This window comes from Stenella coeruleoalba (assembly GCF_951394435.1).
Source record: "Stenella coeruleoalba genome assembly, contig: scaffold_204, whole genome shotgun sequence".
Classification (NCBI taxonomy): Eukaryota; Metazoa; Chordata; class Mammalia; order Artiodactyla; family Delphinidae; genus Stenella; species Stenella coeruleoalba.
The window spans coordinates 1-15,139 of NW_027646216.1; the positions used below are offsets into that span (position 1 = coordinate 1).

The 15,139-nt window shown below is 44.4% G+C and overlaps 1 long non-coding RNA gene across 1 annotated transcript in view; it reads left to right on the top strand.

Annotated features, from left to right (window-relative positions):
- The first annotated feature begins 1,768 nt into the window (after window positions 1–1,768).
- The window catches only part of LOC307181253, a 325,092-nt gene continuing 311,721 nt past the window's right edge, over window positions 1,769–15,139 (top strand). The window contains exon 1 of the long non-coding RNA XR_013826226.1: window positions 1,769–1,791. This is a non-coding gene — a long non-coding RNA (uncharacterized lncRNA). The remainder of the gene's footprint in view (window positions 1,792–15,139) is intronic.

The following is a 15,139-nucleotide window of genomic DNA, read 5'->3' on the forward strand; positions in this document are numbered from 1 at the left end:
CATAAGTTGGTTTTCTAAATTTGAGACCCTGTTCTGTTTTGGAATTCAGTTCCTGTGTAGCCAAGTTTACATTCCGTGTATTAGTGATATCTTATGATGTTTCTTTTTCTGTGTGACTTATTTCAGTTAGAATCATCGTACCTGAATCCACTCATTATGCTCCTACGGGCCTGATGACATAGATTTCATTGCTGAGTGATACTGCATTGTACATAAGTACCACAAGTTCTTTATCCATTTTTCACTTTCTGTGATATTGAATTTGTACGGTAAATGAGGTTCTTGTAAACAGAGGCGTCCCAAACTTTGGGGTGGCTGTGTCTTTTTGATTTTAATTTCCCTAAGCTATAGGACCATAAGTGGAAGTGCCCTAGGCTCTGTTGCTTTGTTTTTTAGATGTTTCAGGAAACACCATACACTTCTCCCGAATGGCTGTTGAGAATTCACATCCCGCCCATCAGCATAACAAGGCTCCCAGTTCTCCATGGCCTGTCCTGCCTTTCTGGATTTTACACTTTTTTCAGATGGCCCTTTTGACCGGGGGGAAGTGAGACTTCATTGTAGTGCAGATTTCCTTTGCAAGCTTGCTTGGTTGGCCAAAAAGGGCGTATGCGTTTTTTCCTGAATATATTCAGGAAAACCGCATACGCCCTTTTTGGCCAAGTGCATCATTGTGGACGTTCTGCCTCTTTTCCTATGCTTTCAATGCAATTCCTGTCTACCTCCTGAAATCGGTTTCCTGCAATTCTGCCCTGCTTTCAAGTCCTCTTGGCAGCCTTACTTCAGTATATTTTTGGACGATAGCTGTCATTTATAACTCTGCAGGTTTGTGAATTACAGTGCCCCTGAGCTCCTTTCTTCAACTCGCTTTCTTGTGACCTGGCCGCAACACCACAGGATGGCTTCAGGCCCTAATCCGGTTCCGGCACGGCACGCTGAGCCTTTGGTTAATTCCTCTTCCTGGTGGGAAATGATAGTTAAATTTTCCCGTCCAGACACCTCCAGCTAGTCTCTCATTGGTTCTCCCTATTCCTGTTCATCTTCCGCAGAAATTGCGAACTGGGCCAAACAGGAGGTTAAAGGCGCTGACTCTCCAAGTGGGGAGAGTGTTAGTAAAGCGTCTGGAATGTTGCACCCGAGTACCAGGGGAGGAAAACTGAGACATATTTGAACACGTCTCCCGTTCACATGGTTGATCATACTCTGGGTTCCACATGCATGTTTTAGCTGAAGGAAGAATACCTTAAACCTGGAGAGTTGAGACCCGTGTAATGGGTACCATGCAATATGACTTCAAAGGGTCTTCATTTGCTCACCGAACCTCTCCAATCCTATCACTGCTGTGTTTATGCCCCTGTACACACGCTTGATTCTCTTTTGGAGACATAGCAATCCATAGGTTTTAAGATACTTACTAGTCAGGTACATTCTTAGGCTTTTATTATGCGGTGTTGAGTCCATTTCGTTGAGCAAGGAGTAGCTCTTGTCTATTCCATATTTGGCTTAAGGAACTTTATCTGTGTTGATTTCAATCTCTGGTTTTATGCAGCACCCCAACTCACCTTTCCCCTTAAGCAAGCATAAGTTGGTTTTCTAAATTTGAGACCCTGTTCTGTTTTGCAATTCAGTTCCTGTGTAGCCAAGTTTACATTCCGTGTATTAGTGGTATCTTATGATGTTTCTTTTTCTGTGTGACTTATTTCAGTTAGAATCATCGTACCTGAATCCACTCATTATGCTGCTACGGGCCTGATGACATAGATTTCATTGCCGAGTGATACTGCATTGTACGTAAGTACCACAAGTTCTTTCTCCATTTTTCACTTTCTGTGATATTGAACTTGTACGGTAAACGAGGTTCTTGTAAACAGAGGCGTCCCAAACTTTGGGGTGGCTGTGTCATTTTGATTTTAATTTCCCTAAGCTATAGGACCATAAGTGGAAGTGCCCTAGGCTCTGTTGCTTTGTTTTTTAGATGTTTCAGGAAACACCATACACTTCTCCCGAGTGTCTGTTGGCAATTTACATCCCGCCCATCAGCATAACAAGGCTCCCAGTTCTCCATGGCCTGTCCTGCCTTTCTGGATTTTACACTTTTTTCAGATGGCCCTTTTGACCGGGGGGAAGTGAGACTTCATTGTAGTGCAGATTTCCTTTGCAAGCTTGCTTGGTTGGCCAAAAAGGGCGTATGCGATTTTTCCTGAATATATTCAGGAAAAAACGCATATGCCCTTTTTGGCCAAGTGCATCATTGTGGACGTTCTGCCTCTTTTCCTATGCTTTCAATGCAATTCCAGTCTACCTCCTGAAATCGGTTTCCTGCAATTCTGCCCCGCTTTCAAGTCCTCTTGGCAGCCTTACTTCAGTATATTTTTGGACGATTGCTATCATTTATAACTCTGCAGGTTTGTGAATTACAGTGCCCCTTTGCTCCTTTCTTCAACTCGCTTTCTTCTGAGCTGGCCACAACACTGCAGGATGGCTTCAGGCCCTAATCTGGTTCCGGCACGGCACGCTGAGCCTTTGGTTATTTCCTCTTCCTGGTGGGAAATGAGAGTTAAATTTGCCCGTCCAGACACCTCCAGCTAGTCTCTCATTGGTTCTCCGTATTCCTGTTCATCTTCCGCAGAAATTGCAAACTGGGTTAAACAGGAGGTTAAAGGAACTGACTCTCCAAGTCGGGAGAGTGTTAGTAAAGCGTCTGGAATGTTGCACCCGAGTACCAGGGTACGAAAACTGAGACATATTTGAACACGTCTCCCGATCACATGGTTGATCACACTCTGGGTTCCACATGCATGTTTTAGCTGAAGGAAGAATACCTTAAACCTGGGTAGTTGAAACCCGTGGAATGGGTACCATGCAATATGACTTCAAAGGGTCTTCATTTGCTCACCGAACCTCTCCAATCCTATCACTGCTGCGTTTATGCCCCTGTACACATGCTTGATTCTCTTTCGGAGACATAGCAATCCATAGGTTTTAAGATACTTACTAGTCAGGTACATTCTTAGGCGTTTAATATGCGGTGTTGAGTCCATTTCGTTGAGCAAGGAGTAGCTCTTGTCTATTCCATATTTGGCTTAAGGAACTTTATCTGTGCTCATTTCAATCTCTGGTTTTATGCAGCACCCCAACTCAACTTTCCCCTTAAGACAAGCATAAGTTGCTTTTCTTAATTTGAGACCCTGTTCTGTTCTGTAATTCAGTTCCTGTGTAGCCAAGTTTACATTCCGTGTATTAGTGATATCTTATGATGTTTCTTTTTCTGTGTGACTTATTTCAGTTAGAATCATCGTACCTGAATCCACTCATTACGCTGCTACGGGCCTGATGACATAGATTTCATTGCTGAGTGATACTGCATTGTACGTAAGTACCACAAGTTCTTTATCCATTTTTCACTTTCTGTGATATTGAACTTGTACGGTAAACGAGGTTCTTGTAAACAGAGGCGTCCCAAACTTTGGGGTGGCTGTGTCTTTTTGATTTTAATTTCCCTAAGCTATAGGACCATAAGTGGAAGTGCCCTAGGCTCTGTTGCTTTGTTTTTTAGATGTTTCAGGAAACACCATACACTTCTCCCGAGTGTCTGTTGGCAATTTACATCCCGCCCATCAGCATAACAAGGCTCCCAGTTCTCCATGGCCTGTCCTGCCTTTCTGGATTTTACACTTTTTTCAGATGGCCCTTTTGACCGCGGGGAAGTGAGACTTCATTGTAGTGCAGATTTCCTTTGCAAGCTTGCTTGGTTGGCCAAAAAGGGCGTATGAGTTTTTTCTGAATATATTCAGGAAAAAACGCATACGCCCTTTTTGGCCAAGTGCATCATTGTCGACGTTCTGCCTCTTTTCCTGTGTTTTAAATGCAATCCAATTCCGATTCCTCCTGAAATCAGTTTCCTGCAATTCTGCCCTGCATTGAAGTCTTCTTGGCAGCCCTACTTCAGTATATTTTCAGACAATAGTTGTCATTTATAAATCTGCAGGTTTGTGAATTACAGTGCCCCTGAGCTCCTTTCTTCAACTCGCTTTCTTGTGAGCTGGCCACAACACCGCAGGATTGCTTCAGGCCCTAATCTGGTTCCGGCACGGCACGCTGATCCTTTGGTTATTTCCTCTTCCTGGTGGGAAATGAGAGTTAAATTTGCCCGTCCAGACACCTCCAGCTAGTCTCTCATTGGTTCTCCCTATTCCTGTTCATCTTCCGCAGAAATTGCAAACTGGGCCAAAGAGGAGGTTAAAGGCACTCACTCTCCAAGTGAGGAGAGTGTTAGTAAAGCGTCTGGAATGTTGCACCCGAGTACCAGGGAACGAAAAGTGAGACACATTTGAACACGTTTCTCGATCACACGGTGGATCATACTCTGGGTTCCACATGCATGTTTTAGCTGAAGGAAGAATCCCTTAAACCTGGAGAGTTGAGACCCATGGAATGGGTACCATGCAATATGACTTCAAAGGGTCTGCATTTGCTCACCGAACCTCACCAATCTTATGAGCCCCAAGTGTCCAGCCTTATGTGTCACCCAGCTCTGGGTGTAGATATGGTAAATGCAGGTTGCATGAGAAGCCTTGAATGAATTACTTAAGTATTGCTCTCTATTTCACTGTCATTGTGTTTTGTTTAAGAAATTTATTTTTAATATGGGATTTAGCTGATTTTCACTGCTTTAATGCCGCTGTACACACTCTTGATTCTCTTACAGAGATATATAAATCCATAGCTTTTATGATTCTTACTAGGAAGGTATATTCCTAGGTGTTGAATATGGGGTGTTGAGTCCATTTCGTTGAGCAAGGAGTAGCTCTTGTCTATTCCATATTTGGCTTAAGGAACTTTATATGTGCTCATTTCAATCTCTGGTTTTATGCAGCACCCCAACACACCTTTCCCCTTAAGCAAGCATAAGTTGGTTTTCTAAATTTGAGACCCTGTTCTGTTTTGGAATTCAGTTCCTGTGTAGCCAAGTTTACATTCCGTGTATTACTGATATCTTATGATGTTTCTTTTTCTGTGTGACTTATTTCAGTTAGATTCATCGTACTTAATCCACTCATTATGCTGCTACGGGCCTGATGACATAGATTTCATTGCTGAGTGATATTGCATTGTACGTAAGTACCACAACTTCTTTATCCATTTTTCACTTTCTGCAATATTGAACTTCTACCGTATATGAGGTTCTTGTAAACAGAGCCATCCCAAACTTTGGGGTGGCTGTGTCTTTTTGATTTTAATTTCCCTAAACTATAGGACCATAAGTGGAAGTGCCCTAGGCTCTGTTGCTTTGTTTTTTAGATGTTTCAGGAAACACCATACACTTCTCCAGAGTGTCTGTTGGCAGTTTACATCCCGCCCATCAGCATAACAAGGCTCCCAGTTCTCCATGGCCTGTCGTGCCTTTATGGATTTTACACTTTTTTCAGATGGCCCTTTTGACCAGGGGAAAGTGAGACTTCATTGTAGTGCAGATTTCCTTTGCAAGCTTGCTTGGTTGGCCAAAAAGTGTGTATGCGTTTTTTCCTGACTATATTCAGGAAAAAACACATACGCCCTTTTTGGCCAAGTGCATCATTGTCGAGGTTCTGACTCTCTTCATATGTTTTCAATGCAATTCCAGTGTACCTCCTGAAATCGGTTTCCTGCAATTCTGCCTTGCTTTCAATGCTTCTTCATAGCCTTACCTCAATATATTTTTTTAAAATAGTTGGCCTTTATAACTCTGCAGGTTTTTGAATTGCAGTGGCCCTTAGCTCCATTTTTCAGCTCTTATTTTTGTGATCTTGCCCCATAACCGCAGGATTCCTTGAAGCTCTATTCTTCTTCTGGGGCACCTTGCTGTGCCTTTGGTTAATTCTTCTTACTGATGTGAAATTAGAGTGACATGTGCCCATTGAAACCGCTACAGCTAGTTTCTCACTGGTTCCCCCTATTCCCATTCATCCTCCGCACTAACTGCAGACTGTGTGATACCAGAACTTAAAGGCATTGACTCCATGTGGGGATGTTGTTAGTAAAGCGGCTGGAATGTCGATCCGGAGCCCCAGGAGAGGAAAAATGAGGTGTGTTTTAGAAACCTTTCCCGATCATATGGTATACCAGTCGCTGGGTTTCCCAAGCATGGTTTAGCTGTAGGAAGATTCCCTTCAACCTGGAGTGTTGGGACCCTTGGACTGAGTAGCATGAAGTATTGCATTAAACTTTCGGCAGTTGCTCACCAAAGCTCACCAATCCTCTCAGCCCCAAGTGTCCAGCCTTATGTCTTATCCAGCTGTGGGTTTATATGTGGTCAATCCAGGTTGCATCACAGCCCCTGAGCGAATTTTGTAAGAATTTTTCTCTCTTTCATTGTTTCAGCGTTTTGTTTTTAAAATTTATTTCTATAATGGGGTTTAGCTCATTTTCACTGCTGTGTTTGTGCCGCTCTGCACACACTTGATTCCCTTATGGAGATATATCAATACATGGGTTTTAAGATTCTTATTACTCAGATATATTTCTCTGCGGTGTATAGGGTGTGTTGAGGCCAGTTCATTGAGCAAGGTGTAGATCTTGTCTAATACCTATTTGGTTTATTGAACGGTATCTGTGCTAATTTCAAACTCTGGTTTTATGCATCACCCCACCTCTCCTTTCCCCTTAAGCTGACATAAGTGTGTTTTCTAAATGTGAGACACTGTTCTGTTCTGTAATTCATTTCTTGTGCAGCCATATTTACCCTCCCTCTATAAGTGATATCTTATGATATGTTTCTTTTTCTGTTTGACTTATTTCAAGTAGTATTATCGGACCTAAATCCACTCTTTATCCTTCTACTAGCCTTATTACATTGATTTCATGGTGAAGAGATATTCCATTGTACATAAGTACCACATCTTCTTTATCCATTGTTCTCTTTCCTGGGATATTTAAGGTGTACTGAAGTTGAGGTTCTTGTAAACAGAGTAGCCCTAAACTGTGGTGTGCTTGTGTCTTGTTGATTTTTAGACTTCCCTAGATATACTCCCATGATTGGAAGTGTCCTATGCTCCGTAGCTCTGTTTTTTAGATGATTTAGGAACCACCATACACTTCTCCAGAGTGGCTCTCGGCAGTTCACACACTGCCCATCAGCGTATAAAGGCTCCCTGTTCTCCATGGCCTGTCCTGCATTTCTGGTTTTTACAATTTTTTAGGATGGCCCTTTTGACCGGTGGGAAATGAGACTACTTTGTTGTGCACATTTGCATTGCTTGCTTGCTTCGTTGCCCATAAAGTGCGTATGCGTTTTTTCCTGGATATAATCAGGAAAAAACGCATACGCCCTTTTGGGCCAACTGCATCATTGTCGAAATTCTGCCGCTTTTCATGTGCGTTAAAGACGAGTCCAATCTATCTCTTGAAATCTGTTTCTTGCAATTCTGTCTTGCATTCAGATCCTCTTCTTTGCCTTACCTCAACATATTTTTGGACGTTAGTTTTCATTTATAACTCTGCAGGTTTGTGAATTGCAGTGACCCTGAGCTCCATTTTTTAAGTTGTTCTTTTGTGAGCTGGCCTCAAACCCGCAGGATTGCTTCAGGCCCTATTTTGGCTCCGGCAAGGCAGGCTGAGCCTTTCTTTAATTCTTATTCTTAATGGGAAATTAGAGTGATATGTGCCCGTCCAAACCCCTACAACTATTCTCTTATCGGTTCCCCCTCTTCCCGTTCATCCTCCTCACAATTTGCAAAATGTGTGAAACAGAAGTTTAAATGTGCTGATTCTCCAAGTGGGGAGATTCTAAGTAACGTGGCTGGAATGCTGAACAGGAGCACCAGGAGAGGATAAATGAGGTGCATTTTAGACACATCTCCCGATCACATGGTGTACAGTCCTCTGGGTTTTCCATGCATGTTTTAGCTGTAGGAAGATCCCTTGAACCTGCAGATTTGGGACCCATTGAATGGGTACCAGGTAGTATTACTTTAAAGGGTGTGCATTTCCTCACCCAACCTCACATTTCTCTTAGCGCAAACAGTTTCCAGCCTTATGTCTCATCCTGCTGTGGGTCTAGATGTGTTCAATCCATGTTGCATCACCGTCCCTGAGGAAAAGTTGTAAGAGGTTTTCTCTGTCTCTCTGTCGTTTATTTTTTTCAATTTATTACTATATTGGTTTCAGCTGATTTTCAAAGCTCTGTTTCTTGCTGCTGTACATCCACTTGATTCACGTACAGAGAGACATCAATAAATTCTTTTTCAGATTCTTACCAGTCGTATATATTCTTTTCCGGTGACTTGAGTGTGCTGAGTGCAGTTCTTTTAGCTACCGTGTAGGCCTTGTTGATTATCAGTTTGGTATTTGGAATGGTATCTTTGCTAATTTCAACCTCCTGGATGATGCCTCACCCCTCCCCACCTTTCCCGTTTAGCAGCCTTATGCGTGTTTTCTACATATTTGACTATGTTTTTGTTTTGTAATTTATTTCATGTGTAGCCATTTTGGATTCCACCTTTAAGTGATATCTTATGATATGTGTCTTTTTCTTTTTGAATTCTGTCACTTAGAATGATCATACGTAACTCCTCCGGAGTTGTTACAACTGGCCATATTTCATTGATTTCCAGGCTGAATAATATTCCACTCTACCTAAGTACCACATCTCTATCCATTTCTTCCCTCCAGAGACATTTAAGTTATATCCTAGTCGAGGATCTTTTAAACAGAGAGGGGGTAAACATTGGGGTGCCTGTGTCCTCTCAATTTTTGTTTTTCCCAAGATATACGCCCATGAGTGCAAGTGCCCTATGCTCTGTAGCTCATTTTCTAGATGCTTTAGTAAACACAATACACTTCTCCAGAATGGCCGTTGGCAATATACATTTCCACTATAAGTCTCACAGGGCTCCCTCTTCTCGTTGCCCTGTCCTGCATTTCTGTTGTTTACGCTTTATGAGGATGGCTCTTCTGACAGATGCGAAGTGATATCTTTTGTAGTATTGACTTCCAGTGCCCCCCTGTTTGGTTGGCTAAAAAAGTGTATGCCCTTTTCTTGAATATATACAGAAAAAAACGCATACACCCTTTTTGGCCAACTGCAATGTTGGCAATGTTCAGCTCCTTTTCTTGTGCTTAATGGCGAGTCCTTTCTACCTCCTCAAATCCCTTTCCTGCCATTCTCCCTTGCTTACAAGTCCTTTTCTCTGACTTTCCTCAAGACATTTTTCAGTGATGGATATTTTCAACTCTGCAGTTTTGTGAATTTTACTGCCCCTGAGTTCCATTGTTCAACTTGTGTTTATGGGAACTGGCCACAAAGCAGCGGGATTTCCTCAAGCCCTATACTGTTTCCATGGGCAACCCTAGCCTTTGGTCAATTCGTCTTCCTGATTGGAAATTAGAGTGACATGTGCCTGTCTGAACACCTAGGACTTGTCTCTCATTGTTCCTCATCCTTCCGCTTCATCCTCTGGACAAATTCCAAACTGTACGCAACAGGATGTTGACAGTGCTGACATCTCCAAGTGGGGAGACTGTTAGTAAAGACGCTGGAGGGGTGAACCCGAGCACCAGGAGATGAGGAGATGAGATGCCTTTTCCAAACTCTTCCCGATCAGACGGTATACCATCCTCTGGGTGTGACAGACATGTTTTAGCAGTAGGAAGAGTCCCATTCATGTAAGGAGAACACCAGGGCTTTTTCAAAATCAGTGTCTCCCCGAAACCCAAACTGGGGAAGTTTTTAAGCTACGGCTACACATATGTTCATTAAGGGCCTTGGGAAGTAGGCAGAGTCCAAACTTTAGATGATTGAAGTCTTCAGCGTCAGAAGCACTCACCACCAGCTTCCCTTAGGCTACACTTTAACTATCATTGATAGATGATGTCAATAAAAATATCTATTCTTTTTCAGATTATTTCCCCTTATAGGTTATTGCAAAATGTTGAGTGTAGTTCCCTGTGCTATACAGTAGTTCCTTGTTGATGATCTATTTTATACATAGCAGTGTGTATGTGTTCATTCCAAACTGTTAATTTATCCCTCCTCCCACCTTTCCCCTTTGGTAATAATAAATTATAAGATTTTATACTTCTCAGAAATGGGGGAGCTGAAAGAGAGGTATCATTTTCAATGGAAAAGCATTTAAAACAAGATTGAAGGTTTAACCAAGATTATTAGCTGTACATCCTTGGAAAGAAATCACTTCGTTTCTCTAATATTGACCTGACAAATAAGACAAACCTTTTCACTGAACTTGCTTATAAAAAGTGATGGAAATATCAAATGGAAGTGTTAGAAACATCTTATTTTACCCGAGCCTTATACACTGTTCTATGTTAACTACAGTTTGGCTCACACATCTGTTCATTGAGGTTACAATAGTCTCAATTTCTGTTACTGATCCTCCAGAGTGGACCCCAACAAGTGTCCCCCTGCCCAGTGTCATTGGGGCCAACAGATCGAGACTGAGTTTGGTTCACAAGCAAAGGAAACTTTATATTTTGATCAGAGAATGGAGAGGTGAGAGCATGCACTACCCCGTGGGCTGTGGGCTGGGCTGCTGTGTAGAGATCCTGTCAGAGTCAGTGGGAGGGAGGGAGGCGGCGGAGCTCTCGAGGGCCGGGTTGGCTGTAGCTCAGGCTCTATATCGTGGAGTCTGCACTGGGCCCCAGGAGCTGAGGTGTCGACCCAGCCATTCTGCACTAGGAAATCTGGTCTGAAGTGCCGGGTGTGGAACCTCTGCATGCGGGACCCTAGGAGCACGTGAAATTAGACAACGCACAAAGGATAAAAAAGGTTAGACTTGACTTTATTGCCCAGATTCTATTTTTATCTCCCAGGGATTTTTAATGGGCTTTGCTGGGGACAAACCCCTCCTCTGCCTTTTGTCCCGTTCCTCATTCTTGGAGTGCTGAGGGTGCAGACCCTTCTTCTGTAACTGCTGAGTGCTGAGTTGGGAGCCCTCATACCCTGGGGCGAGGGTCAGAGCTTCTCCCCAGCAGCCTCCCGGTGACGTTGATTGTCCCCAGGACCCCTGCCTCCCTGCTCGTCCACCTGAGCACCAGCATTGGAAGTGTTATAGATTCTAATGACCTTTAAGGGTCCAGGAAAGAGATGTGCAGAGACACTGTGGGGGCCGGTTTCACCCCGCCCCACATTTGTTCGGCCACCTTAGGCTGACCGTTTCTGCCAGCCTAGATGCTCTGACCAGTAGTCTGCGCTTTCTTCAATTAGGCCCCTGAATTAACGTACAAACAGCACCAGGTGTCAGAGCCCTGCCCGCTCAACTCCCAGACAGTCCAGGGTCAGTGGTGATCAAGGACCATGATGGCTACTGAGTCAACAGCCTTTTGAAGTAAACAGGAGTCCAGCCGGTCTTATTGGCCACCATCATCACGGTGTCTGTAGGCTTTTCTATGGTGACAGTGTGGTATACTGTTCCCCCGCCAAGATTATTAGCTCCCCTCTGGGTGCAGTAAGTCCTGCAAGCAGTAGTCTACTCTTTTGGGACACACCCTTGTTGTTTTATGAGAGAAACTCCAGGTCAAGTGATGTTCACACGAGTCATCATGGTGCCCTGTTGCCCCCGGTTATCTCTCTGGATGTTGGAGTTGGAGGGCCTCCTCACTCGAGGTCGGTGTGCCCACGGAGCGAACCCTGCAACTTCAGGGCATGGTTGGTGGTTAGGATCACCACGTGGGGTCCTTTTCCCTTAGGAGGGAGATGGCCTTTTGGGCTGCTGATTTCCAGGTTTTTAGATACCGCCAGTATCTTGGCCAGATGTGGCAGTGGGCCAAGCCCCTTAGTGACCGTAGTTTATCCTACCTGGATGGCATTCTTGCATTGTTCCATTTCAAGTGGTCCCAGTTTTTGCACTAATTCTCCAATGGCGATTCACCTTTCACTGGGAATGTAAAGGTCAAAGGGTTTAGCTAAATTAGGGAGTTCCAGGGCAAGGGTCTGAATTGACTGCTCTTTCCATTCTTGAAAGGCCACTTCTGGATTCTATTCAAAAGGATCATCATCTTTTCCTTTCAGTGTTTCATATAGAGGCCCAGCTAGTAGACTGTAGTTAGGGATCCAGAAGCAGCAAACTCTGGCCTCTCCAGGAACCCCTAAGCTGTCTTCTAGTTTTAGAAAGGGGTAAGGCTGAAAATGGTTTCTTCCCTTTCCTGGGATGGGCTTCTCTGACCTTCTGCGAGAATGAAGCCCAGGCAGGTCACCGCAGTCTGTGATATTTGAGCTTTTCCTTGGACAACTTCTATCCTTTATTGGCTTGGTAGTTCAGAGGCCTCCTTAGTAGGGCTGGCGATCAGAATGTCGTCTGCATATTGAAGGAGGGTTTCCTTTTCCAGAGGTAGAACTTTTAGGTCTTTAGCTAAGCTTTCCCCAAAGACGGTGTGGGAATTTTTGCACCCTTGGGGCCAGACGGCCCAGAAGTATTGTTTTAGTTGTATGTTGAGTCCTGCCACTCACAAGCCAAAATTTCTTGTGACTCTGGGACTAATGGAATACAAAAGAAGGCATCATTGAAGACTAATACAGAATACCATGTCCTGGTGGTTGGTAGAATGACCAGCAGGGTGTAGGAATTAGGAGCAACTGGAGGTATATCCTCGGTGGCTTCACTGACTGTCCTGACATCTTTTACCAGGTCCCCAGCAGCCCATGGGGCTCTCGTGGTCAGACCAATCCCAGAATATGGAGCTCACCTGGGCAGGTACCCCACCCCCACCCCAGCCCTCGGGGCTCTCGTGGTCAGGCCCCTCCCAGGATACAGAGCTACCCTTGCAGGTACCGTGGCAGGGCTGGGCACACAGGAACCGTGCACATAGCCCTCATTGCAGAGCACCCCCAGCTCACCTGTCGCTCAGAGCTGACACAGAGCACCTCAGAGCAGGACTTGAACTAACAAACAGCAGCTGCGACAGGTCTGTGACCCTGGGCATCACTCCGTGAGGCCTCCCTCCACCTGGTCTTCCAGAGACTTCCACTGCACCCGGGGCACAAGGCCTCTGTCTCCAACCACCACCCACCCCTCCTCTCCCTGACTCCTGGGTTCCTCTCATTAGGAGAGGGTTTTCTTGAAGTTGTCTCCCACTCATGGGCCAGATAAAATGATTAGAAAACAAGCCAAAGCTGCAGCCCCTTGTCTATCCTGACTCTCAGGAGCCCACACCTGTTCCTTGGACCTGGCCGGTTCAGCAAGTTCCATTTTCTGCAACTGTGAGACCCTGAGGGGCGATGATTGGCTGACCTGGGCAGCCTTACCGTGCCGGCCAGCCCTCCCCAGGTGTGCCTGGGTTGAGATCAATATAAATACCACTCCAGGCAGCAAGAGCCCCTGCAGCCGTGCCTGACGCCATTTTCTCTGCCCTGTCAGCAGTCTCGGGGCTGGGCTGGTGGGAGGGAGTGAGAGGCCACGGCTTTGTGGGTGGCCCAGTGTGAGTGGGGCTCTGCTGGACTTTCTGCAGCAGTTGCCAGGCTGCCACCTGCTAAAGAAGAGGATGTGTCACCCATAACTGCTGCTGGAATTTCTCCCTGGGCAGAGGTGAGGAAGGAAAAAAGCAGTGGGGGCAGGGACAGGACGGGTATCTCAGGCAGGGAAATGGAAATCTTCCAGAAGAGCACCCAGGGCCAGAACCATCCTGGCTGGCCTGCAGGTACCAAGTCGGCCGGCATGCTGTCACTCGTGTGGCTCTATGGCCCTTCCTCTAGGCTTTCAAGTCCTTGTATATATTCAGGTGTTTTACCTGGGACGGGTGGGAATAGTTCAGCAGCAACTGGCCTGGGGCTCAGCTCACGTTTACTCACAGATGCCTCGGCACGGTGCCCCAGCTTTGCAATGAGGACGCTTGTTGCGTGGGGTCTGCTGGCCTAATGGGAGACGATTCCCCACCACTGAGCAACTTCAGAATTGTTTACAACTGGAGCAAGAGCCCTGATACGGTTTTCCTCTGTGTAACTGGTGGGTTCTGTGTTTTTTTCTCTTTTTTGTTTTTGGTTCAAGGTAGATTTTATTCCTCTGTTTTGTATTTACAGATATAAGCATGGAAATAATTTATTCATATGAATACATGTATGTGCAGGGAATAATTGTTTTTTCTGTTTTATTTTTTAAATTTTATTTCTTTTTAATTTTGAATTTTATTTTATATTTTTATACAGCAGGTTCTTATTGGTTATCTATTTTATACATATAAATGTATACATGCCAATCCCAGTCTCTCAACTCCTCCCACCACCACCCCCCCAACAGCTTTCCCCCCTTGTTGTCCATACGTTTGTTGTCTACATCTGTTGCTCTATTTATGCCTTGCAAAATGGTTAATCTGTACAGTTTTTCTAGGTTCCACATATATGCATGAATATACAAGATTTGTTTTTCTCTTTCTGACTTACTTCACTCTGTATGACAGTCTCTAGATCCATCGACGTCTCTACAAATGACCCAATTTCATTCCTTTCATGGCTTAGTAATATTCCATTTTATATATGTACCACAGCTTTATGCATTCGTCTGTCTGTGGGCATTTAGGTTGCTTCCATTACCTCGATATTGTAAATAGTGATGCAATGAACATTGCGGTGAATGACTCTTTTTGATTTATGGTTTTGTCTGGGTATATGTCCAGTACTGGGATTGCTGTATCATATGGTAATTCTATTGTTAGTTTCTTAAGAAATTCCATATTGTTCTCCATAATGACTGTATCAATTTATATTCCCAACAATAGTGGAAGAGGGTTCCTTTTCTCCACACCCTTTCCAGCATTTTCTGTTTGTAGATTTTCTATGATGCCTATTCTACCAGGTGTGAGGTGATACCTCATAGTTGAATCCATTTCGTTGAGCAAGGGGTAGGTCTTGTCTATTACATATTTGGCTTATGGAACGGTATCTGCGCTAATTTTAAACTCTGCTTTTATGCAGCACCTCAATTCACCTTCCCCCTTAAGCAGGCATATGTTGGTTTTCTAAACTTGAGACCCTGTTCTCCTTTGTAATTCAGTTCATGTGTAGCCAAGTTCACATTCCGTGTATTAGTGATATCTTATGATGTTTCTTTTTCTGTGTGAGTTATTTCAGTTAGAATCACCGTACCCGATCCACTCATTGTGATACTACGGGCCTGGTGACATAGATTTCATTGCTGAGTGATAATGCATTGTA